Below are 19,764 nucleotides of genomic sequence, written 5' to 3' on the forward strand. Positions count from 1 at the left end.
AGCTTAAAGCGAGATAATGCTAGGCACACAGCTGGGTCTTGATAACAGGTTTGCAAATTCTCTGGAGGAGACAGCCCCCTGCAGACCCAGCTGAAGAAGAAGGAGCCTGAGCAGAGTTTGAATAAGGGACCAGCCTGAGTTTCAGGGCACCGCCCTGAACCAGAACTTGGTTCTGGGGATCCGGATCGGAGCCGATGACTTCATTCGAGTGACCAAACGTGCTTTACGTTTCTGGTGTCAGAAAAGATAAGAGAAAAACTGGAGGACCGCCGCGGGGGTCAGTGCTCAACCAGCGAAAAAAAAAAAAAAAAAAGAGTACATGCCTTGTTTCCGCCCGGTTTCGAACCGGGGACCTTTCGCGTGTGAGGCGAACGTGATAACCACTACACTACGGAAACAACCGATAGCTGCTCCTTCAAAAACTAGTCTTGAAATGTAGCAGCTCGTCACTGTGTCCCCGCCGGTGAGAAAAGCGCTGGGGCGGGTCGACCACAGCTTAGGCTCACCCAGAGGCCTGGAAAGTGGCAGGCAAGGCCCGGAGGCGCGCCCGGTATCATGGTTACAGCACCAGGTGAGCTCGATGGTGCCTCATCAGGAAGCTTCCAGCACAAGTGGAGCTCCAGCCAGTGTCGTTGCTGTTGAAAGCCTGAGTCTGTGGGCCAAAGCTCCAGACTTCCTCAAAGGCTCGTCGTGCAGTTTTCCGGATCCTGTAGGTCCCGGAGGAACGCTTGGCGGGGAGCCGGAGCACCCTGGGGTAAGGTCACCCTCTGGCACTTAGTGCGTGTCCCCTGTTCCGAGACTGGAGAAAAATGGTGCGGTAACTACAGGTAGGAAGAGACTTAGGTGACAGACTCGGCCAAGATAAGGAAAACCAGCTCATATGTGAAACAAATATACACCTTAAGTTTGCCCAGTACGTACTTTAGAAAGAAATTGTGATGGAAAAACTGTTTTCTCCTTCCTACGTCTTTCTTCCCTTTACTACTCACACCAGCACTTCACTTCTGGTCACCAAGTGTGTGGAGGTTTTTGCCCCACACCAAGCAATTCTCTGTCTCTGACACCACCTAGGTGTTCCACAGTTTAACTGAATTCTGACACTATCTACTTGGAGATTAGATTAAAGGCTCAGTCGTACAAGAGTGCCCTCACCCTCTTCATATGCCAGTCTCAAGCCCAAGTTATCACCTGAACTTTTTTTTTTGAATTTTATTTTATTTACAGCAGGTTCTTATTATCTATTTTATACATATTAGTATATATGTCAATGCCAATCTCCCAATTCATCACACACACACCGCTCCCCCCCCCCCCGGCTCGGTGTCCATACATTTGTTCTCTACATGTGTCTTTATTTCTGCCTTGCAAACTGGTTCATCTGTACCATATTTCTAGATTCCACACATATGCGTTAATATACGATATTTGTTTTTCTCTTTCTGACTTACTTCACTCTGTATAACAGTCTGTAGGTCCATCCACGTCTCTACAAATGACTCAATTCCATTCCTTTTTATTGCTGAGTAATATTCCATTCTATATATGTACCACATCTTCTTTATCCATTCGTCTGTCAATGGGCATTTAGGTTGCTTCCATGATCTGGCTATTGTAAATAGTGCTGCAATGAACATTGGGGTGCATGTGTCTTTTTGAATTACGGTTTTCTCTGGGTATATGCCCAGTAGTGGGTTTGCTGGGTCATATGGTAATTCTATTTCTAGTTTTGTAAGGAACCTCCATACTGTTCTCCATAGTGGCTGTATCAATTTACATTCCCACCAACAGTGCAAGAGGGTTCCCTTTTCTCCACACCCTCTCCAGCATTTGTTATTTGTAGATTTTCTGATGATGCCCATTCTAACTGGTGTGAGGTGATACCTCATTGTAATTTGATTTGCATTTCTCTAATAATTGAGCAGCTTTTCATGTGCCTCTTGGCCATCTGTATGTCTTCTTTGGACAAATGTCTATTTAGGTCTTCTGCCCATTTTTTGATTGGGTTGTTTGTTTTTTAATATTGAGCTGCATGAGCTGTTTATATATTTTGGAGATTTTCTCCCATTCTGAGGGTTGTCTTTTCATCTTGTTTATAGTTTCCTTTGCTGTGCAAAAGCTTTTAAGTTTCATTAGGTCCCACTTGTTTATTTTTTCATTTGTTTATTTTTGTTTTTACTCTAGGAGACTGGTCAAAAAAGATCTTGCTGTGATTTATGTCAAAGAGTGTTCTTCCTATGTTTTCCTCTAAGAGTTTAATAGTGTCCAGTCTTACATTTAGGTCTTTAATCCATTTTGAGTTTATTTTTGTGTATGGTGTTGGGGAATGTTCCAATTTCATTTTTTACATGTAGCTGTCCAGTGTTCCCAGCACCACTTATTGAAGAGCCTGTCTTTTCTCGATTGTATATCCTTGCCTCCTTTGTCATAGCGTAGTTGACCATAAGTGCGTGGGTTTATCTCTGGGCTTTCTATCCTGTTCCATTGATCTATATTTCTGTTTTTGTGCCAGTACCATACTGTCTTGATTACTGTAACTTTGTAGTATAGTCTGAAGTCAGGGAGTCTGATTTCTCCAGCTCCATTTTTTTTCCCCTCAAGATTGCTTTGGTTATTCGGGGTCTTTTTTGTCTCCGTACAAATTTTAAGACTTTTTGTTCTAGCTCTGTAAAAAATGCCATTGGTAATTTGATAGGGATTGCATTGAATCTGTAGATTGCTTTGGGTAGAATAGTCATTTTCACAATATTGATTCTTCTAATCCAAGAACGTGGTATATCTTTCCATCAGTTTGTGTCATCTTTGATTTCTTTCATTAGTGTCATAGTTTTCTGAGTACAGGTCTTTTACCTCCTTAGGTAGGTTTATTCCTAGGTATTTTATTCTTTTTTTTTTTTTACAGTGGTGAATGGGATTGTTTCCTTGATTTCTCTTTCTGATCTTTTGTTGTTAGTGTATAGGAATGCAAGAGATTTCTGTGCATTAATCTTGTATCCTGCAACTTTACCAGATTCATTAATTAGCTCTAGTAGTTTTCTGGTGGCATCTTTAGGATTATCTATATGTAGTATCATGTCACCTGCAAAGAGTGACAGTTTTACTTCTTCTTTTACAATTTGGATTCCTTTTATTTCTTTTTCTTCTCTGACTGCCGTGGCTAGGACTTGCAAAACTACGTTGAATAATAGTGGTGAGAGTGGACATCCTTGTCTTGTTCCTGATCTTAGAGGAAATGCTTTCAGTTTTCACCCTTGATAGTGATGTTTGCTGTGGGTTTGTCATATATGGCCTTTATTATGTTGAGGTAGGTTTCCTCTATGCCCACTTTCTGGAGAGTTTTTATCATAAATGGGTATTGAATTTTGTCAAAAGCTTTTTCTGCATCTATTGAGATGATCATATGGTTTTTTTCCTTCAATTTGTTAATATGGTGTATCACATTGATTGATTTGTGTATATTGAAGAATCCTTGCATCCCTGGGATAAATCCCACTTGATCGTGGTGTGTGATCCTTTTAACGTGTTGCTGGATTCTGTTTGCTAGTATTTTGTTGAGGATTTTTGCATCTATATTCATCAGTGATATGGGTCTGTAATTTTCTTTTTTTTGTGTCTTTGTCTGGTTTTGGTATCAGGGTGATAGCCTTGTAGAATGAGTTTGGGAGTGTTCCTTCCTCTGCAATTTTTTGGAAGAGTTTGAGAAGGATGGGTGTTAGCTCTTCTCTAAATGTTTGATAGAATTCACCTGTGAAGCCATCTGGTTCTGGATTTTTGTTTGTTGGAAGATTTTTTATCACAGTTTCAACTTCATTACTTGTGATTGGTCTGTTCATATTTTCTATTTCTTCCTGGTTCAGTCTTGGAAGATTATACCTTTGTAAGAATTGTCCATTTCTTCCAGGTTGTCCATTTTATTGGCATAGATTTGATGGTAGTAGTCTCTTAGGATGCTTTGTATTTCTGCAGTGTCCATTGTAACTTCTCCTTTTTCATTTCTAATTTTATTGATTTGAGTCCTCTCCCTTTTTCCTGATGAGTCTGGCTAAAGGTTTATCAATTTTGTTTATCTTCTCAAAGAACCAGCTTTTAGTTTTATTGATCTTTGCTATTGTTTTCTTTGTTCCTGTTTCATTTATTTCTGCACTGATCTTTATGATATCTTTCCTTCTACTAATTATGGTTTTATTTGCTCTTCTTTCTCTAGTTCCTTTAGGTTTAAGGTTAGATTGTTTATTTGAGATGTGTCTTGATGTAGGCTCATACTGCTATAAACGTCCCTCTTAGAACTGCTTTTGCTGCTTCCCATAGGTTTTGGATCGTCATGTTTTCATTGTCATTTATCTCTAGGTATTTTTTGATTTCATCTTTGATTTCTTCAATGATCTCTTGGTTAGTTAGTAACATATTCTTTAGCCTCCATGTGTTTGTGTTTTTTACGTTTTTTTCCCCTGTAATTTATTTCTAATGTCATGGCATTGAGTCGGAAAAGATGCTTGATATGATTTCAATTTTCTTAAATTTACCAAGGCTTAATCTGTGACCCAAGATTTGATCTATCCAGGAGAGTGTTCCGTGTGCACTTGAGAAGAAAGTGTAATCTGCAGTTTTCAGATGAAATGTCCTATAAATATCAATTAAATCTATCTGGTCTGTTGTGTCATTTAAAGCTTGTGTTCCCTTATTAATTTTCTTTCTGGATGATCTGTCCATTGGTGTAAGTGAGGTGTTAAAGTCTCGCACTATTATTGTGTTACTGTTGATTTCCTCTTTTATAGCTGTTAGCATTTGCCTTATGTATTGAGGTGTTCTTATGTTGGGTGCATATATATTTATAATTGTTATATCTTCTTCTTGGATTGATCCTTTGATCATTATGTAGTGTCCTTCCTTGTCTCTTGTAACATTCTTTATTTTAAAGTCCATTTTATCTGCTATGAGTATTGCTACTCCAGCTTTCTTTTGATTTCCATTTGCATGGAATATCTTTTTCCATCCCCTCACTTTCAGTCTGTATGTGTCCCTAGGTCTGAAGTGGGTCTCTTGTAGACAGCATATATATGGGTCTTGTTTTTGTATACATTCAGTGAGCCTGTGTCTTTTGGCTGGAGCATTTAATCCATTCACATTTAAGGTATTATCAATATGTATGTTCCTATTACCATTTTCTTAATTGTTTTGCATTTGTTTTTGTAGGTCCTTTTCTTCTCGTTTTTCCCTCTTAGGGAAGTTCCTTTAGCATTTTTTGTAGAGCTGGTTTGGTGGTGCTGAATTCTCTGAGCTTTTGCTTGTTTGTAAAGCTTTTGATTTCTCTATCGACTCGGAATGAGATCCTTGCCGGCTAGAGTAATCTTGGTTGTAGGTTCTTTCCTTTCATCACTTTAAATATATCGTGCCACTCCTTTCTGGCTTGCAGAGTTTCTACTGAGAAATCAGCTGTTAACCTTACGGAAGTTCCCTTGTATGTTATTTGTCGTTTTTTCCTTGTTGCTTTTAATAATTTTTCTTTGTCTTTAATTTTTGTCAACTTGATTACTATGTGTCTCAGCATGTTTCTCCTTGGGTTTATCCTGCCTGGGACTCTCTGCGCTTCCTGGACTTGGGTGGCTATTTCCTTTCCCATGTTAGGGAAGTTTTCAACTATAATCTCTTCAAATATTTTCTCTGGTCCTTTCTCTCTCTCCTCTCCTTCTGGGACCCCTATAATGAGAATGTTGGTGTGTTTAATGTTGTCCCAGAGATCTCTTAGGCTGTCTCCACTTCTTTTCATTCTTTAAATAAATAAATTTATTTATTTATTTATTTACTTTGGTTGCGTTGGGTCTTTGTTGCTGCACGTGGGCTTTCTTCAGTTGCGTCGAGCAGAGGCTACTCTTCATTGTGGTTTATGGGCTTCTCACCTCAGTGGCTTCTCTTGTTGCGGAGCACAGGCTCTAGGCACGCGGGCTTCAGTAGTTGTGGCTCGGGGGCTCTAGAACGCAGGCCCAGTAGTTGTGGCTCACAGGCTCTAGAGTGCAGGCTCTGCAGTTGTGGCGCATGGGCTTACTTGCTCTGCGGCATGTGGGATCTTCCCTGACCAGGGCTCAAACTCATGTCCCCTGCATTGGCAGGAGTATTCTTAACCACTGTGCCACCAGGGAAGCCCTCATTCTTTCTTCTTTACTCTGTTCCATGGCAGTGAATTCCACCATTCTGTCTTCCAGGTCACTTATCTGTTCTTCTGCCTCAGTTATTCTGCTACTGACTCCTTCTAGTGTATTTTTTATTTCAGTTATTGTATTGTTCGTCTGTTTGTTTGTTCTTTAACTCTTCTAGGTGTTTGTTCTTTAATTCTTCTAGGTTTTTGTTAAACATTTCTTGTATCTTCTCGATCTTTGCCTCCCTTCTTTTTCTGAGGTCTTGGATCATCTTCACTGTCATTATTCTGAATTCTTTTTCTGGAAGGTTGCCTATCTCCACTTCATTTAGTTGTTTTTCTGGGGTTTTATCGTTTTCCTTCTTCTGGTACATAGTCCTCTGCCTTTCATTTTGTCTATCTTTCTGTGAATGTGGTTTTTGTTCCACAGGCCACAGGATTGTAGTTCTTCTTGCTTCTGCTGTCTGCCCTCTCTCTCTCTCTCTCTTTAAATTATAGTCGATTTACAATATTGTGTTAATTTCAGGTGTACAGCAAAGCTATTCTACATATGATTCTACATATATATGTATATACCTATATTCTTTTTTTTTCTGAGTCTTTTCCATTACAAGATATTGAATATAGTCCTTATGCTATACGGTAAATCCTAGTTGTTTATCTATTTTATATATGGTAGTGTGCATCTGTTAATCCCATACTCCTAATATATCCACCCCCTTCCCCTTTGGTAACCATAAGTTTGTTTTCAATGTCTGTGAGTTTGTTTCTGTTTTGTAAATAAGTTCATTTGTACTATTTTTAAAATTTCACATATAAGTGATATCATATAATATTTGTCTTTCTCTGACTTACTATGATAATCTCTAGGTCTATCCATGTTGCTGCAAATAGCATTATTTCATTCTGTATGGCTGAGTAATATTCTATGGTACATACATACCACATCTTAAGTCAATCCTCTGTCAAGGGACACTTGGGTTTTTTCCACATCTTGGCTATTGCAAATAGTGCTGCTATGAACATGGAGGTGCATGTATCTTTTTGAATTAGAGCTTTCATCTTTTCCCAGTATATGCCCAGGAATGAGATTGCTGGATCATATGGTAACTCTATTTTTCATTTTTTAAGGAACCTCCATACTGTTTTCATAGTGGCTGCACCAATTTACATTCCCACCAACAGTGTAGGAGGGTTCCCTTTTCTCCACACCCTCCCCAGCATTTATTATTTATAGACTTTTTGATGATGGCCATTCTGACCGGTGTGAGGTGATACCTCATTGTAGTTTTGATTTGCATTTCTCTAATAATTAGTGATGATGAGCATCTTTTCATGTACCTATTGGCCATCTGTATGTTTTCTTTGGAAAAATGTCTATTTAGGTCTTCTGCCCATTTTTTTTACTTTTTCTTGTTGCTGTTATTGAGTTGTATGAGTTGTTAGTATATTTTGGAAATTAAGCCCTTGTCGTTCGCACTGTTTGCAAATATTTTCTCCCAGCCCATAGGTTCTTTCATTTTGTTTATGGTTTCCTTTGCTGTGCAAATGTTTATAAGTTTGATTAGGTCCAATTTGTTTATTTTTGCATTTATTTCTATTGTTTTGGGATTCTGACCTAAGAAAATATTGCTACGATTTATGTCAGAGAATATTTTGCTATGTTCTTTCTAGGAGTTTTGTGGTGTCATGTCTTCTGACCCACGAGTTATAGATTGGGGGTTCCAATGATCCCCTCATCAGGTTGGATTAATTTGCTAGAGTAGCTCACAGAACTCAGGAAACACTTACTTGCATCAGTTGCATCAATTTATTAAAGGATATGATAAAGGATACAGATGGACAGCCAGATAAAGAAATACATAGGCAAGGTCTGGGAGGTTCACCTAGTGCAGGAGCTTCTGTCTCTGTAGAGTTGGGGTGCATCAACCTCTCGGTGTGGATATATTCACCAACCTGGAAGCTCTCCAGACTCCCATGCGTTTGGAATGTTATGGAGGGTTCATCACATAGGCATGATCAATCATTAACTCCATTTCAGTTCTGTTCCCTCTGATGGATGGGGCTGAAAATTCCAAGATTTTAATCATGGCTAGTCTTTCTTGTGACCAGCCCCCATTTAGTAGTCATGCAGGAGCCCACCCAGAATTGCCTCCTTAGAACAAAAGGTTCTCCTACTGCCCTTATCACTTAGGAAATTACAAGGGTTTTAGGAATTCTGTGTCAGGAGTCGGGGCAGAGACCAATATATATATATATATATATTTTTTTTTTTTTTCTATTTTCTCTTCTCTCACAGCCCACCACTCCTGGTCTCTGGCCACAGACCCCTCCCAGCAAAATGAAACACAAGTTCAAAGGTACTGACACATTACTAGAATCCCCAGCAGTCATTAATAATCATTCCTGTCCATCATCATATTGTAGGAGAATGTCTGCTGGGACAAGCCCACTCAGTTTGCAGGCTTTCATTCCATCTTGTCAAGTTCCAAAAACAGGCGTGGTCTCAGCAAACATGTGGCTTCACCCTTTCAGGCATCTGATATAATTGAGCTGAGGTGATATCATTTCTTGCTCTGAGCCTCTTTCAAGGTGTTAACATAATATTGGATTTTTGCCTCATTACATAATTCATTTACTCATAACTTTACTGTTACTACTACTATTCCTCCTTCTCTCCATTTATACCCAAATTCTTTTACCTTTGGAAGGGATTAGGTTCAGCCACTGTGCTGGTCTATATTGCAGGCAGTAATAATAGTCTAGCATGTGCCTCCCCATCAGTCCACTTCTATTCAGATAAGGTAAGGTTACATAGGTGCAGAGCTAGTGGGCTATCTTAACCACCAGGCAATATAGCTGCATTCACTGTTAGCCCCAATTTTATCATATGGTATGAAGGCACATTCTGCCCCATCAGGCCCTTAGGAATTATGACATAAAGATCAGAAACACAGTTGCACTTTTTGCTTAGGAATCATCCCTATTTTCAGCCCTAGTTGTAGCCCTGGTCCTGTGACCACTGCATCAGGTAGGGGGGACAAAAAAGTTGAGATGATGTGGGAAAGAAAGAATACTCCATCCTTCCCCACCCCCATCCCCCAGATCCACCAGTAAAACAGAGAAATCTATCTAGTGGGGACACTCCTTTAGTGCCTCTCATTTTGAGTGTAAGCACACTCCGACTCCCAGTTAGTGTGTCTAATTAACATTGCTTGAAGCCCAGATTTACATGCCTTCTGTTTTATAATATTAGGTAGGGAAAATGTTTCCCAGTCAGATACAGTGTCCACGCCCATAGTACAATCAGGTAGAAGACACACAACCGCTTCACATAAAACCTGTTCAAACATACCAATTCTCCTACAAACTTTTCCTGCAATTCCATTAACCCCTACACTCCTAACTGTAGCCTCCAGGAGGAGTTCATCAACAGGTTTTGGTCTTACAATACTAGGTAGAGGAAGTGTTCCCCAGCCAGACATAATATCCATTTCCAGGAAACAGTCACGTAAAGGAGACACAACTTTACATGAATCTTATTTAAACATTTCCACTTTTATAATCTTATCAGCACTCACGTTTTTATGTTCTCTCAGTCTAACTGTAGACCATATCAGGGTTTCACTAATAGATTTTGGTACCATAGTGTGTGGGGATCCTATATCAAGGGGTCCTGGAAACGTCTCTTTTCCACCCCTTGACCATTTTACCCACTCTTGTGCAAAAGGCTTTGGGTCCCCAGTGAAGGGTTGAGCCAAGGGACCCTGGCCCTTTTTGTCAGTTTTTAACTTGATTATTCTGCTTGATCACAGACCCAGGCGATTCTGAGTGGGGTTTCTCATCAAAATCTTTGCCTTCTGGCTTTAATAATTCCTCTAAACTGGGGTAAATGGAGCAGAGTTGTTTGGGGCCTTTTGATGTTGGGGAACCAGCAAGGGGTTCCCTTGATCCACCCAACCTTCTATAGTGCTGCATCAGCACTTCTGTTTCAACACCATCAATGTCTACCATATTCATCCCATTTCTTAATAGCCGTCTAAAGATTTCCACCCTGTTGGAGAGAGCTGGAGAGTTCTTTGACTCTCCTCACTGTCTTTCTCCATTTTCTTTTTAATTATTTTAATGCCCTTGGTTTCAGTAAGACCCACACGAGGAAGCTGAGACAGCAAATCTGATAAGGCTTCTTGGATTCTTATTAAGTTTTGTAAGAGTAATGTCACATGGGGTGTCCATGCAACAGGGGCACCCTTAGTTACAGCACTTACCGTAACTTGCATAAACAGGCATATTCAGCAGGTGAATATCCCGTAAACATAAAACCAATCGCATATGGCTTACATGCAAAGCATATCAACTGCTTCATCTGGGGTGCTCCATTTGGCATTTACAGGGGGAATTGGGCAGTCTCCCTTCTCAGGACAAACACACTTTACAGTGGCTTTTATCCAGTCCATTAGGCTTGCTGTTCCCTCAGGAATAATCTCCTGTGTGTCTGGCTCATGTAACGCCATCTGTGATTGTTCAGTAGTGAACTGTGGGTCCTGTATCAATGTAAACATGCTCTTCCACTCTGCAGCATTCAAAACCAAAGACACAGCCCCTAAATTAACCCTTCTCACCACCCATTTTAATAAAGCTTCCTCAGGAAGCTGATGATACTGATAAGAGACAGCCCCATTCACACTATACCCTCTGGTTTCAGTAATTTCTTGTTTTGCCCTCCCCCAACATTGACTACCTTCTTGTTAACCAGAGGCTTTGGAGGTACTTTATGTTGTCCTGGCATAATTTTTCCCGTTGTGGGCAGCTTTGAGGTTAGTGGCTGAAGTTCAGACCAACCCAACTCCGAGTTTGGATAAGCAGCAAGTTTTGACCCAGCACTTTCTTTATTTTAGCTTTTACAGATAACAGTGACCAAGGGATTGTATGTTTACTGTGCTTCTTAGTATTATGCATTTCCTTGCTTACTCAATGAGTCAGCTCTTCAGGAGTCAGATCATCCCCATCTCTAAATTCCATTGGCAACTTTTACCTTTAGTAAATGATTGAAGTGCGGCTGCAGTTTAATACCATGGGTGACTAGGTAGCCATCCAGGGATCAAAGGTTCCTCATACACCACCCTCTCATCCTTTCTCTTCCCAAACCACATGTTTCCACGAGTCAGGGTGGTTCTAGCAAATCCCACTTCACTGACACCAACTATAATTTGGAAAAACCTGTGCTCCACAACGGGAGAGGCCGCAACAGTGAGAGGCCCACGTACCGCAAAAAAAAAAAAAAAAAAAAAAAGATAAGCCAATTGCTTAAGGTTATAGATAAGAACTTTAAAATAATTATGGTTATTATTTAAAGAAAATAGAGGGAAAGATGAAAAATTAGATGAAAAGATGGAGAATTTCAATAGAGATGTAAGAATCCATACAGAGATGCAAATGGATTTCTAGAACTGAACTCTCTGGATGGCTTTAACATCAAATTGGACACAACACAACAGAAGATGAGATTATTGAACTCAAAGACGGGTCAGTAGAAAATATCCAAACTGAAGCACACACCATGCAAAACATGGGAAAGAAGAGACTATACCAGAAACATTTAATTGGTTCCAGAAGGAGAGAAGAAAGATAATGGACAGAAGTGATATTTGTAGAGATAGAGACTGAGAACTTTCCAAAACTGATGAATGACCTGATCTCCAGATTCAGGGAATTCAGCGAATCCCAAGCAGGACAAATACAAAGAAAACCACATCTTGGTTTTTTCTTTAGTTAAATTACTAAATTTCTAAAAAAATCAAAGTTAAATTACTAAAAATAAAAGTTAAAAATCATAAAAGTAGATAGGGAAAAAAAAGATATTATTTTTAAAAGGATACCATATCAATGATGTCTGATTTTTCCAACAGAAACCGTGGAAGGCATGTAATAGCATGTTTAAAATGCTGAAAAATAGAAGAAACACCTACCATACTAGAATTATATAAACAGTGAAAATATCCTGAATATGAAAGCAAAATAAAGACATTTTCAGACAAACAAAAGCTGAACAATATATTTCCAGCTGACTGAGGGGAGTTTTTCAGGATGAAGGAAAATGTCTCCACATAGAAACATGTATATATAAGAAAAAATGAAGAGCACTGGCAAACTAATGCATGTAAATATGAAATAATATTGCCTGTTTTAAGTAACAATGATAACCATGTTTTATGGGGGTTATAACCTATGAGGAAGTGAAATATATGACAACAATAACAGAAATGGCAGGAAGGTAAATAGAATTGAACTGTTGAAAGGCTCCTGCATTGCTCATGAAGTTGTAAATATACTAATTTAAGTTAGGCTAAGAGAAATCAAGGGTGCCTCTTGTAATCTCTAGGATAACCACTAAAAGAATAATACAAAAAGATATAATTACAAAGTTAATAGAGGAAATAAAGTTGAATAACAAAACATACAATTAACACAAGAGAAGACAGGAGAGAATAATAAGGAAATAAAGAACATATGGAGAAAGCAAAAAGTAAGATAAACTTAACTATATGAGTAATCACGTTAAATGTAAATAGACTATATAGTCCAGTTAGAAAACAAAGATTGTTAGACTGGATAAATAAACAAACCTACAATGCAACTGTGTGCTGTTTACAATACACAAAATACACTTTAAATATTAAAACACAGATTGGTTGAAAGCAAAAGGACAGAAAATAATATACCATGCAGACATTAACCAAAAGAAGGCTGGTGTGCCAATATCATCTAAAACTGGGAAAAATACCCAAATGTCCATTATTGGGAGACTGGGTAAATAAATTGTGATATATTTATATAATGGAATACTCACAGCAGCAAAATAACTATATACAGATATCTTCAACAATATGAATGTATTTAATAATCATTATGTGAGTGAAAGAAACTATATCCAAAAGAGAACTTACCCTGTGTTTTCATGTATATGAAATTTCAAGAATTGTGATAAATGTCAGAATAGTGGCTCCCTCTGGTGGGGAGAACAGATTGAGAAGGAGTAGGAGAGAAGCACCTAGGATGCTGGAAATGTACTATACCTTAACTTGAGTGGTGATTGCACGGGTGTATACATATGTAAAAACTCATCAAACTGTAAGTTTAATGTTAGTGCACTTTAAATCTCAGTAAAAAGGAAAAATGAACAAAATACAATTCCTTAAAAATTACAAATGTGGGACTTCCCTGCTGGTCCAGTGGGTAAGACTCCATGCTCCCAATGCAGGGGGCCTGAGTTCAATCCCTGGTCAGGGAATTAGATCCCACATGCATGCCGCAACTAAGAGTCCACATGCCGCAACTAAGAGTCCGCATGCCACAACTAAGACCCGGCGCAGCAAAAATAAATAAATTAAAAAAAAAATTACAGGGCTTCCCTGGTGGCGCAGTGGTTGACAGTCCGCCTGCTGATGCAGAGGACACGGGTTTGTGCCCCGATCCGGGAAGATCCCACATGCTGCGGAGTGGCTGGGCCCGTGAGCCATGGCCACTGAGCCTGTGCGTCTGGAGCCTGTGCTCCGCAACAGGAGAGGCCACAACAGTGAGAGGCCCACGTAAAAAAAAAAAAAAAAAAAAAATTACAAATGCAATTTCTTTTCACTTAGCAATTCTATGAATTTATTCTCCAGACATAGCTGCACATTTTCAAAATGATACATATACAGGTTATTCAAGCAGCATTCTTTGTAATAGTAAAAGATTGGAAACAACCTAAATGTCCATCAATAGAGGATTGGTGAAATAAATTATGAACAGCTACACAGTGGAATACTATACAGCCACAAAAAGGAATGAGGAAGGTCATTTAAATGAATAAGGCAGGTATAGAAAAATATATATAGTATAATATCATTTGTATAAAAGGAGGAGTATAGACATTAGGTGAATAGGGGTTTTTAGGCTTTTCCTATTCCTAGTTGGTTCTCATTATCCCTCACTTCTTATCATGGCCCCTGACTCCTTTTGTGTGAAGCCACAAAATCTGCAGGGTGTGCAACCATGATCTTTTAAGCCACTGTCTGGGGAAGTCTGAACAGGTAGCAGTCCCTCTGCAAGAGTGGGATGTTTGAAACAATTGTATCACATAATGGTAAAGGATCTCCTGTAAGCTTTTAACAGGCAGACTTTACTCAACCCATTTAAAAGGCTGGTTAACCTTAGTATGTATATGAATGATTTAAGATTTATCTTTCATCTACAATAGAAATAGAATGATTCATAATAGTTTGTTTTCTCTAAAGCCCTAATACAATGCAACGTTTGTCTTTTTAATTTGTTTGTTTTGATAACTCATATCTTTCACAGACCCAAAGGGCTGAATAAAATGGGAACTACACCTGTTTGTAGATTACTTTAGTTTGACTGTAACTGAAATGAAATATCTTGTCTGGCACTATATAATCAATTAATCCAGGATGGCAAGTCTACAGGATGGGACATTGAAATACCCTAGAACAAAAGGCAATATGTTATTCAAGTTGGTAATCAATTTTTAAAATGTGCAAGGATGGTTTCTGAGCTGCTGGGATAAAAGTATTTGAACACAACAACCTCTATTCCTCTACACAGAGATGTGTGGGTTTTTCCCCACTGACCAGTTCTCTGATACCAGCTGGGTGTCCTAAATTCAATTGAATTCTGATACTATCTACCTGTGGTTAGCACAGACTCCACAGGTTAAGGGCTCAGTCCCACAAGACTGCCACCCCCCCATTTCAGATACCTATTGCAAGTTCAGGTTGTCACTTGTGCGTCTGATCAACCAGTTATAAATTGGAGGCTCCCATAACTCCCTTCTCAGGTTTGATAATTTGCTAGAATGACTCCCTGAATTCAGGAAAACAGGTTACTTACTAGATTATCAGTTTATTATAAAAGGATGCAACTCAGAAACAGCCAGATGGAAGAGATGCATAGGGCAAGGTATGTGGGGAGGAGCTCAGAGCTTTGATGTCCTCTCCAGGTGGACCACCTTCCTAGCACCTCCATGTGTTCACCAGCTTGAAAGCTCTCTGAACCCCCTAGTTAAGGGATTTTTATGGAGGCCTCATCTAATAGGCATGCTTGGTTATTTTTTTTAATTGAAGTATAGTTGATTTACTATAGTTTCTGTTGTGTTGGTTTCTGGTGTATAGCAAAGTAATTCATTTATACATATATGTACATATTCTTTTTCATACTCTTTTCCATTAAGATTTATTACAGGATATTGAATATAGTTCCCTGTGCTATACAGTAGGAGCTTGTTGTTTATTTTATATATAGTAGTTTGTATCTGCTAATCCCAAACTCCTAATTTATCCCTCCTCCACCCCATTTCCCCTTTGGTAGCCAAAAGTTTGTCCTCTGTGTCTGTGAGTCTGTTTCTGTTCCATAAATAAGTTCATTTGTGTCATATTTTAGATTCCATATATAAGTGATATCATATGGTACTCACCTCTTTCTGACTTACTTCACTTAGTACGATAATCTCTAGGTTCATCCATGTTGCTGCATATGGCATTGTTTCACTCTTTCTAATGGCTGAGAAGTGTTCCATTGTGTATATACACCGCATCTTCTTTATTCATTCATCCGTTGATGGATGTTTAGGTTGCTTCCATGTATTGGCTATTGTAAATAGTTAGGCATGCTTGGTTATTAACTCAATCTCCAGCACTTCTCCAAAGGATGAAAGTAGGGGAGTAGTTGGGGGGGCTGAAATTTTCAAGCTTCTAATCATAACGTTCTTTCTGGTGACCAGGCCCCATTCTGAAGCTATCCAGGAGCCCGCCAAAATTTCCCTCAATAGAACATAAGATGCTCCTATCATCCAGGAAATTCCAAGGGATTTGGGAGCTCTGTGACAAGAACCAGGTCAAAGACCAAATTAGAACAAAAGATGCTCCTAGTACTTTTATCTCTCAGGAACTTACAAAGGTTTTAGGAGCTCTGGCCAGGAGCCTGGAATAAAGACATATATATATATAATATATATATATATATAATATATATATTATATATATAAAATATATATAATATATATATGAATATATTTATATATTTATTTATATACATATATATTTATTTATATTACGTATATAATTATATTTATTTATTTATATTATATATTAATAAATATATATTTATTTATATTATATATATTTCTTATATATATATTTCTTATTATAACAAAATATCACAGTACCTATATGGGGGTCTCTCAGACACGTGGCATAACAACACTGGGCATCATTATTTTACGAGTCCTGGCACTAATTATTAAGCCAGACAGACACCAGCCCCTTCTCCCACTTTTGGAGGAAGGGAGGAGAACAGGCCCACACAGCCATAATTCTCAAGAGAAACAAAGGGCAGTGTCGAACACCCAGTTGCTAGGCTGATCAGCACCTGAGTGGAGGCTGTGAAGGTTGAAGATGTCCTTCAGGTAATTCCAAAATGCCCACCCCCATTGAGAATCACGTATTTATTTATTTATTGCCTCGCAGCTTGCAGGATCTTAGTTCCCAGACCAGGGATGGAATCCAGCCCCAGCAGTGAAAGCGCTGAGTCCTAACCACTGGACCACCAGGGAATTCCCTGATTTATACTTTAAAAAATTAATTTTCACACTGAAACATGCACAATATTTCAGATATCTTCTAAATCTTGAAAGGTTATATTAGCATAGGCACAACATTAATAATGATGACACTTTCTCCCACTTTGAAATACTAAAAATAGTTAAAATTAGAGTTCTAGGAAGCCCAGTAATTTTACCTTTTTGGTCTTTCCACTGGTGGCTGTCACCAGGTGCCTCATAGGGAAATCCAGAGCCACTCAATACACTTCCTGAGCTTGCAAAATCAGGGATGTCATCCATTTGTATTTCTTGTAAAATAAGAATGTATTTCTGTATAGTAACTAACTGGTTAATTTTACTTGTAGGCCAGGAAATAAAATGAATAAACAAATGTGATGTGGTCACAAAATTAATTAAATATTTGGGAAATCAAATCCTAATCTCCATGACAGATGATAATAATCACTACTATACTAATGAGGAAGGATATGGGGCGTTTCATCAAAGTTGGTTATCTCCTTCAACTGCCTGGGTCTACCCTGGGTCCAGCTAGCTACAGACATTGATTGCTCTGGTCCAGTTAGCTCCCAGGCTACCAGCAGCATCCAGTCCCCTCCAGAAAGGAGAGAGTGAGAGACCAACATAGAAGTGGCACATGGTGGAAATGCCAGAAACACTGTCGGCTCTCCACCCCTCCCCCACCCAAACCCATTTGCTCCCCGCAGGGTTGTGGTAGGTGGTCATAGAATGAGGAGGCTGCACTGCTGTGGTCTGGGAGGAGCAGAGGCTAGGTGTGGCCTAGTGGAAGCAACGGGTCAGGGAAAATCCAACCACGTGCTCTGGCGAGATGCACGCCCTGTTCAGCTCCTGCCTGAGCAAAGGGGAATGAGGTGATCGCAAAGAACGGACTAGGAAGAAGCCGTGGACTTCTACCCGAAATGCAAAGAAAATCAAAAAGCAATCCATTGGGCACAGGGGCCAGCTGGATGCTTGAACGGGAGGCGCAGCGTGGGCGTTCTTTGGCTGCTTTGATCGAGGCCCAGAACAATGGAAATGTTGATGTCACAGTATCAGAAGCTTAGTATTAAGGAGGAAACAAAATGGATAACAAAAGCAAGACAAACTCCAGCTGGGAAGTTTGAGGAATAAAGTCTTAATAACTAAAATACAAATGTATACCAGGAAACCCATCTTACCTTCTGGTACCAGGATCAAAATTATGGGGCCCAGTGTAAAATGAAAATGTGAGTCCCCTGTTCAGAAAACAGCAAGAAAAGTGCTGTTCAAGGTAGTGAAATATAACACTTTTTCCTTTTTTTTCTGTGGTCTCTCTCTTGACTTGTTCTGGTGTTTTTTATTTGCTATTTAATGTCATTCTATGTAAAGAAAAGTTAAGAATTTAAATAGCATGAATTTTACTTGTTATCTTTGTATTGTGCAATGCCAGTTTTAAATGTTGACCAAGTTCTCACTATTGCCCATTTCTTATCCTCTGCTTTATCTTGACCTAACTTTAGTCAGGCTTCTCTACTCCCCACAGGCCCTTAAACTTTGGATTGCCCCTGAGATTGAACAAGCACTAACATGCAGAATATGTCCCTTTCAGCAGCTTATCCTGAGAATCAGCTGGCCAAAGGGAGACACATTTCCCGGGAAACTGCTCTGATCATGCCATCTATTCACTCTCCATTGATTCCTCAACTTCCCCTTAAAAGTTTCTGGGAAGCTCTGCTTACCCCTCCCTCTGAAAGAAACACCTTTTTCTGTTTGATTTTGAGATGCTTGCAGATTTCTGAGATTGGAACATTCTCCTTATCGCAATGGTTTTTTTGAAAAGTCTTTCATTATCTAAGTCTAGATTTGTTTTTATTTGACAATGAAAATATAAAAGCATTTAATTCATATGCTGAATCACTGAAACGACACAATCCGTATTTCATAGCTCCTATGGGCACATGAATTTTTGTCCCTACCAGAACAGTGGAAATGCTGCACAGGACTAACTCAGCTGCTTTTACTTTACTTCTTGATACACACATACTACCAACATTTTCTATCTTGGGCTTGCTGATAAGTAAGGACTGAAAGGAGAAGGAACTATGGGTTGTTCTGTCTTTCTCTTTCCTTCTATGTCATCGTTTTCAGCATAAGTGGTTGGCTAATTCAGGGAAGTGATATGATAGGATTCCCTGATCGTTTGTTTTTCTTAGAATGTCACTCCCTTTTTGCGTCTGAAGCAAGTTCTGCTTTGAAGGGAAAGTGCGGCCTCTGAGGCAAGCAGGTCAGCCTATTCAGTCATAGAGGCGATGTACTTACCTTATTCTACTCATCTTAGGTTTACTCATCTTAGGATGAGTAACCTCTTAGTAAGAGGCGATGTACTTACCTTATACTACTCATCTTAGGACCCACTGCATAGTGGGTCCATCCGGAATTCTGTGTTCATCAAGCATAGCAAGTGCTATATACCAATGGGTGACAAGGAAGGCAGGTAAGAATGTTGCCGGTATCTGCTTATCCAGTAGGCTCCATTGTTCCATCGGACTCTCCAGTTACAAAACGCTCGGTCAAAGATAAAATTATTTAAAATTTCAGGGACATGTTTCAGGCCTCCCCAAAAGTTTCTAACGGTTGTTTGAATCATTCCCAAGATCTTTTTCTAGAAGGTGCTGTCTGTCCTTTTTAGTGCCCTTCCCTGGTGGTCTAGTGGTTAGGACTTGGCACTTTTACCGCCACAGCCCGGACTCGATTCCCGGTCAGGAAAGCTAGTTCTGTTTCTGATCACCCACATTCTATTGTTGCTATGGCTGCTGCGGCTTCAATGCCTGAGCCTTTACCAAGGCTTGCTTGCCTGCACCCCAAGTCATCCGGTCTTGAGGTTTATATTTACGAAGGGAACAAGGTGACTGTGAAAAATGAAAAATTCCTCTGTGCAGATTCGAACTTGCTTACATGTGCCTCACCACACTAGGACTTACTGATTTCTGTGGCTTGTCGTCACCCACCCTAACCGTGCAATATAAGTAATTTCTACTTG

General features: G+C 39.3%; 1 non-coding gene across 1 annotated transcript; it reads right to left on the reverse strand.

Moving 5' to 3' along the window:
• Window positions 1–325: 325 nt before the first annotated feature.
• TRNAV-CAC (transfer RNA valine (anticodon CAC)) lies at window positions 326–398 on the reverse strand. The gene has a single exon. It is a non-coding gene; the product is annotated as a tRNA-Val (tRNA).
• Window positions 399–19,764: the final 19,366 nt, after the last annotated feature.

This window comes from Delphinus delphis, chromosome 1, assembly GCF_949987515.2.
Source record: "Delphinus delphis chromosome 1, mDelDel1.2, whole genome shotgun sequence".
Taxonomy (NCBI): domain Eukaryota; kingdom Metazoa; phylum Chordata; class Mammalia; order Artiodactyla; family Delphinidae; genus Delphinus; species Delphinus delphis.